We start from the raw sequence: 7,940 nt of genomic DNA on the forward strand, positions 1-7,940 counted from the left end.
AGAATGAGATATAGGTTGAGTGGTTTCAGTCTTGAGTTAGGTCGATTTTATTGAGAATTGGATGTCACAGACGTTGGGTATGTTTGATTAGGTTCTGAGAGTTGTGGGTCTTTTAGCTATGTCAGAGAGAAATGGAGAGAGTTGGAGGAAGAGTTTTGAATCTTTGAGCTTGAAATGTCAAAGTATTCGTAGTAAGGAAGGATGAGTGTATCGTAGGAGAGTTATCTAGTAATAGCAGGAGACAGATTTGAGCTATGTCAAATTGTGAACAGAGATGAGAGTGAGATATAGGTTGTATGGTTTCAGTCTTGAGTTAGGTCGATTTAGTTGACAGTGGCTGATTATAGAAGGTATGCTTGATTTGGTTTTCGAGATTGTAGTGTTATGAGGGGCTTTGGTCTGGCGGGGGGATGTTGTGTCGAGATTGGTTGTGGGAGGGGGGAGTTTAGGTTTGGGGATTAAGGTTGTATGTTAATTTAAGGTGAATTAGAATTGCTTAAGGGGGGTTGTTGTGTGAGTGTGTTTGTGTTTGCATGGAAATGTAGTAAGGGGAGAGAGGGAGGGTTAGGATAATTGTTATAAGGTCAGGTATGGTTCGGTTGTCGGGAGGAGGAGAGGAGAGGAGAGGGGAGGCGAGAGGAGGAGAGGGGGGCTTTGGAGGTTCTTGGGTTAATTTATAGTATGGTAGGATTTCTTAGGAATGATATGTTTTGTGTTGCTAATGAATAGTTGTATTGAGTCATATGTTTTTTTTTTTTTTTTTTTTTTTTTTTAGAAATAAAGGTTGCTCTGTGAAAGGTCGGGTATATTAAGTTTTTGTTTTGGGAGGATTGTAGGTGTTGATTTTTAAGAGGGATTGTGAGTAAGGTTGGGTAGGTTAAGTTTTTCTTTTGGGAGGAGTGTAGGTTTTGTTAGTGGTTGTCAGAGTTGGGTTAATTATTGCATTCTTTCTTTCCTTTGGCTAGTAAAGGACTTCTGCAATTGCGTGGTAGGCTCTTGCAGGTATTGTGAGTTCTGGTCCCATTCTTGAGGGAGAGGGTTTGTGTACAGGTACTGTGCACACCTCTCCGACCATATTGGCTAAGGGAGGCGTTCATATCATCTGTATGATGGTACCATTTTTATTAGGTACACCTCTCCGACCTTATTGGCTAAGGGAGGTGCCCATAAAACAGTGTTGGTAACATTCTTGAGGGAGAGGGCTTGCTGCAGGTACTGCGCACCTCTCCCCGACGTCATGTGAGTTAGTATGGGATGGGTAAGTTAGGTATTTGTTTTGTGAGGAGTGATAGGGTGTGGTTAGTTAATGGTAGAATGGTTTTTTTGTGTGTGGGATTGCTAGTAACGGCTGGGTATGTTAGGTTTTTATTTTGGGGGGATTGTTAGGGTTTTTTCTTTCTTTTTAGGGGGGAGTGCAGGTTGAGTGGTTAGTTATTTATTTATTTATTTTTTTTTTTTTTTGTCGGAGTGGTCTTGAGTTTGGAGTTGGGGGCGTGGGGTTTGGAGTGAGGGGGTAGAAGGGAAGTTGGGTAAGTCAGGTAAGGTTAGGTTAGGTTGATTGGGTTAGGTTGGGTGGGAATCATTGGGTGTGGGGTTGAGGAGAGGTTAGGTTTTATTTGGGGGGAGTTGTTGGATGTGGTTATGAGGAAGTTATTAATATAAAGGAGGTGGGAGGGGAGTGTTTGGTCTGTTTAGTACTTATATGAGATTGAAATTCTGGTGTGCAGGGATGAGGTCTAAATTGTCGAGTGACTGTGAGCGTGGTGGTCTGAGTGTTGTGTATGCAAGTGAGGGATGGGCAGTTACGTGACTGTGTGTGGGGGAGTCGGGAGGTTGAGGGGAGTGTGCTAGGTTCGTGTCAGGGTTGTTTTCTGTTTCATTTGGGGTAGTGCCGAATAGATTTACTTTGATTATAGATTTAGTTGGATGTGTGTATTGTATAATTCTTTTGCTGTCAGGTGTGTAGGGAGAAAGGGGGGAGGTGTTCTTCCTCTTTGGTCTAGGGGTCTTGACCACTATTTCTGTTGGGGGATAGGCTGCCATTTTATTCTTGGGACTCTGAGGAGTTAGGGGAGGATTGGGTTTGGTTTGGGTGTTTGTGGTCCGGGAGTTCATCGTGGTCGTGTGGGAAGTCAGGTGTAGGCAAGGTCGAGGTGGAGGGGCCGGGAGGTTTTGGGCTGATTACTCAGGGGGGTGAGGTAGTGGTAGATTGGTGAGATAAGTCAGGTGTACGCTACACCTTCGTTGTTGAAGTGCAATAATAACAGTATAACAACAGGTAGCCCAATAATTATAATAATTAGTTGTCAATATTTTTGACTGGGCATTTTGGGGGCTTCTGGAGATGAATGGCAGTATACAGTAATATGTATTACTGCTGACCTACTTGCACTATTTCTGTATTGTCCTTATACTGTAGTTTAATTCTTGTCATATGTATTACTTACATTTATGAACAAGTTTATATAATTTTGAACGCTATAAGACATGACGTCACAAGGTCAGGGTAGGGTGTGCGAACCATCGACCAATCAGAGAGGAGTTAAATCCAAGAGGAAACGATGGTGATTGGTGGAGCTGCCCGTGGTGCGATGACGTCATGTAAATGCCAGAGGTGTCAGTGGCGTATTTGTAAACATTGCCAGGCCAGCAAGTTAATGTTTAAAAGGAACCACGGAGGAAACGTCGCACCTATCATTTTTAAACCAGGGAACTTAACCTGACACAGTCCATTAAGAATACTAGTTAACTTAATAACAAAAGCGTAATATTTTTTTTATTATGATAGTCCCGATTGATCTATATTTCCTGAAAAATCTTAATAATTGGTGAATTATTATTTTTCAAGCAATGGTAGAAAAGAGAAACCTACCTTTCTAACTTAACTGTATCTTAGAAAATTCCCTTTAAGGTAGTTAGCTTATTTTCCAGCTATTTAAGGTTTGCATTGTCTGATCGCATAGGAAAATAAAAATACGTAAATATATGTAAAGACTTATTTAAGTGCAAGTACACCCTGAGATGTATAAAAATACAAGTTATTAATTTTAAGTACAAGTTGAAAATTGATGTACAAATTAGAAGTATATATACCAAACTCGAATATTGTATATAAAACAGATGAGTTTAAAAAAATATAGGTTGGAGACATCGTTCGTGGTAATATTTTAACAATAGATAGACTTGATGCCAAAGAGACAGTCAGGTGAGCTAATTCCGCCCTTGAGATCAAATACGCGGAGATGTTAGTGTAGAAGTCACAATCGTGTTGGCCACTGTGCTGAGAAGGTGAACAAGTGAAAGTGAGGAAGAAATTGTTAAATTAAAAGTGAACTGAGGTGTCAAACATTACCACATACTGTACTTATGTTCTTGTTATCTATCCTATGTATCTGTCATCAACAAGGTCAATGATCGTCCCTTTGTATTGAAATTCTGTTATTTTATAATTATTTTAAACTGTTATTAGTTAGCTCTGTGACCAGTCCGGACCTGTGTAATGAAGTATACCGGTATATATTTTGGTATTTCTGCGTTAGTGCACACAACACTTTCCTACCCCAAATCTATTATCATATTCGAATAAGACGTGTAATTTTAAGATAATTTTCTTCTATTACATTACCATCACAAACTTATAATAACAGAGATAATGCATCCCAAATCTTTCTCTATTCTCTTCCATTAATCTTCTGCCATTATTGCCTACCTCACCTCCCACTCTGCGTGTTTCCTTCATAAATCGTCCCTTTTTTTCCACCAATTAAAATGATTTGTGGTTTAATTCACAGTATTTTTGGCCCAATCAGATTCGATTGAACATTTTTATAAAAGTGTCATTTCCATCTGTACTAATCTCAGAATCGAACGACGAACCAGAACCAGGCCAATAAGGTAAGAGTCAGGTTACCGGTAGGTTAGGTTTATATGACTGTTTTTCTAGTGTTTTTTTTTAGGCGGGGAGGGGGGGGGGGGATTTTGTATTCGATTCGCCATGATTTTGGTCGGAAAATGACCCACCCAAAACCCCCGATAGCTAAAAACAGGCAATTTCTGACGGAAATCAAGGTCAAAACCAATCAAAACACAAAAATACACTAGAAAAACATAGTTTTGACTTTCTAACAGAAGAGTTGTGTGTACTAATGAAAATTTACCGGTGTTTTTTGGTAATGTCTGAAAACAGCACTAACACCAAAAGGAGTTGTTCAATTTCATTAATTTTTTCCACACACGTTCTTATCATTATAGTAAGTTTTTTTTATAGGAGGCGACATTTACTATAACCTAACAGGACCTGACCAACCAAAGAAACCTACCTAACCTCCACCACCCGGACCCCTACCCCTACCCCATCATATTAAACAGAAAGTATTTATTTGATACTGTACCAATGAAAGTAACTCTGTTGAAGCACCATGATGGAATTTTAATTTTTTGTAGATGTGAGAGTACACTTGGACCGAACGGGTTGTAAACAAACAGACTCGGCAGATTTTTTGGAGGAGTATTTATGGTAAATAATTAATTTCTTCATGTACAAAGCACGTAGAGACATTGTTTGAGTGTCGTATGATCAGTTTTCACCGTGATTAATCCTTGATGCTCTGTCCACTACAGGTGATTTATGATCGTATATTGAGAAAAAAAATAAGAAAAAATACTTATACTGAAATTAAAATAAAGAGTTTTCTCCTCTTTAAAATACTTTATATAATGATAAGAACATCTGTTGAAAAAATTAATGCAATCAAACAACTCCTGGTAGTAGTGGTGTTCTCAAAAAGTACCATGCTTTTTTCTTCCAAGTGCAGCTTTACATAGCTAGAGCTTTATCACCATTGTCAGCTGCCTCTCTCCACTGTGACCTGGGTGCAATTTGGTGTCTTCTTTGGAGAATTACAGTGCTGAATAGTACAGTCACTCAGTATACTATTACAAAAAGGTTCCGTACCTGAAAAATCTTTTGTTAATTGATATTTTGTAAAATGCATAACATTTCCTTGTAAACACCCAGAAAATGGTACAGTTCTGAGGAGAAACTTTAGAATTCAACAACCATACAAACACGCAATTATGAACGGGATTCCAATACACTGTATATACCGGTACATCATAAAAATCTCACAAATACCCAATTTTTTACGGTAAAGTACTTTACAGTGTTACTGTATATTGTTGAACATCACTTTATATATACACATACACATACAGTATTTACATTATTTCTTCTGTATGGAATATTATTATTGTTTTGTAATAGCAGGGTTGTGCTTTAACCTAACCTAAACTATGGAATTAAAACTTCTGAATTGAATTAGGAACAGGGTCCAGGAACATAACCCATTTGTAACTCGGGGGCTGCCTGTACAGTACCTTTAAAACGGCACAGAATACAATATCATTTACCATACTGTATATGTACTGTATTCACATTATTTTTCATACAATTTTACATGAGAGTAAAGAAAAAATATATCATTCATGCATAAAGATTGACTGCTTTAAGCCTGCTATAATGGGTGAGTGTGCTCACCATCTCAACTATCTTGTACTGTATCTTTAAAGTGTCTAGTGAAATGTAATGGATTACAGGTGATTCTGGTAGAGAGGCAATCTTGGCCCCTCTTGCTGTTGTATCGATGAAACTAAGAAATTATAATTTTTTTTACCAAGTAAAATGAAACCACCTCAATCAAAGATATTGCAAGTACTGTACTGGTAATTATACAGTTTAACTCCTACACCCCCAGATGCACCTGTAGACCTGTGTGAGGTACAGTACAGACACAATACGTGGTAGTCTCTTACAAGTGCGAGTGATAGCAAAGTCGACACACTAATTGTTATCATCAGTAAATTGGTATACAGAATTACTGTTATGAGAACACTATATATGAAGAAGAAAAAATATATTAATTGCATTATTAGTTCCAAATTACAAGAGAAAAAATAATGCAGTTACAAATGTACAGCTTACCTTATCTTGAAATACAATTTCCAACTTTAAATTCAACAATTCATACTGTAAGGGTTCTACATCCTGTTCTTTGTGACACAAGTCGCTGTACAATACTTTAATTACAACTTGTTGAGACTCCTTATGGCAGTACCCTGTAGTTTCTGATAAAATTGCATTAACTGAAAACATTTAGCTTCTAGAAATCACATAAAAAAAAATCATGGTCCAAATTGTATATAATGTCCAGTAACAGGTTGACAATCCCTTATCTGAAATCCTTGGGGCCAGATGCATTTCGGATTTTGGAATTTTTCGGATTTCAGAATGGTTAGGTTAGTTTTTTTTATTATTATTATATATTTATTTATTAATATTTTTTTTATACGGTGATCAGCCCACCCGGGCACAGGTAACTGACCCACATTGGGGCCTGGGGGGCTAAAATATAATATAATAGTAATAATAATAATAATTCATAGGTCTACATGTAGGTCGTGTTTCTCACTTTTTATCTTTTTTCATTCTTGTATTTCTTTATTATTATTATTATTATTATTATTATTATTATTATTATTACAGTAATACCCCAATTTACGCAGTTTCACTTTACGCGATTCTACATTTACGCGGTACCTAGCCAGAACCGGAATTTCATTTTACGCGGTGCATCTACTCGTATACTACACGGGTGAAGTATAATTTTTTTATTTAGCTCATAAAATTCATACAAATTACCCGGTCAGAATATAATTTACATTGCTGGAATTCTTACAATATGATGATCATTTTGAATATAAACATCATGGATTTTGCATTAGACATACAAATTTTAGATCTAATGTAATAATTTGGTTTACACAAAGCAAATATTTTATCTTTTGTGCAAAATATATGAAGTTTACATTCAAAATATTCCCTGACCTGCAAGGAATCCAGAAATGTCAATTATATTATCCTAACTTTAGTCTGAGGTATTATTTATTACTAACGTTAAAATCTAGTGTTTTCACCCAAACATTTCTCAGAGAGGTAGGAGCCAGTGAGCTGGGAAGGGGGGGAGGAGGAGGGGTGATTTGAGTCCATTATTTGAATGGACATTAACCTGGCGACTGTATTTCTCTTAAATATTAATTGTGTGAGCATACCATCATAAAATTTAGATGTTATTTTTACTACAACATAGGTATTGTGTCGGAAAAAGTGGAGTTTGGGGGTCGGGCCAGTCTCTATTGGAATTAATCCCATATGTTCTGTTGTTCACTTTACGCGGTTTTCACTTTCCGCGGTACCCTGTGGGTTCAATTGACCGCGTAAATCGGGGTACTACTGTATTTTATTATTACAGTATTATTAGTATTATTATTACTATTACTATTATTATTGTTATAATTATTATTTTATTTTGTGTATTTTTTTGTACATTTTATTTACTATGAATAATTATTATTATTATTATTATTTACGCCCCCAGGCGTGGGGTGGGTCAGTGACCTGTGCCTGGGTAGACTAATCCCTGTTAAAAAAAAAAAAGTTTTGCTCCACAAAAAACTTTCGGTTTCCAGCAGTACAGAGTGTATTATTAATTTTGAGTTTTGTCATGTCTTGAGGGTTAGAATGTAATTTACATAATTTTTCAGACTGCATATGAGGTGTAATGGCCTCAGGAGGCAGCAGTGTGACTCAGTGGCGTTTGGTGGCACAGGTACGTGACTATATTGCCCGCACCACACCAGCCCTGGCCACCCTTCAGAGATCTGCCACAACTCTTGAAGAAGGTACATGGGGCATTTCAGACCAGAGCAGAAACCAATTCCCCCAATTCAGGGGTAAATAACTTCCAAGATGAAAATGGAGCCAAGAACAATAGTGCCTTGAAACCTTTAGGTTAGTTTTGAATTTTATTTATAAAAATTTTCATGGTCAATAAAGTTATATATTTTAATTATCAAGACAACTTGGTACTAATGTGAGTTGTCTC

The 7,940-nt window shown here is 37.0% G+C and overlaps 1 long non-coding RNA gene across 1 annotated transcript; it reads left to right on the top strand.

Annotated features, from left to right (window-relative positions):
• The first annotated feature begins 3,218 nt into the window (after positions 1 to 3,218).
• Positions 3,219 to 7,871, top strand: LOC121871219. The gene is made up of 3 exons (XR_006089846.1): positions 3,219 to 3,302; positions 3,810 to 3,894; positions 7,600 to 7,871. It is a non-coding gene; the product is annotated as an uncharacterized LOC121871219 (long non-coding RNA).
• The last annotated feature ends 69 nt before the right edge of the window (positions 7,872 to 7,940 follow it).

Source organism: Homarus americanus, unplaced genomic scaffold (assembly GCF_018991925.1).
Source record: "Homarus americanus isolate GMGI-L3 unplaced genomic scaffold, GMGI_Hamer_2.0 scaffold40565, whole genome shotgun sequence".
Classification (NCBI taxonomy): Eukaryota; Metazoa; Arthropoda; class Malacostraca; order Decapoda; family Nephropidae; genus Homarus; species Homarus americanus.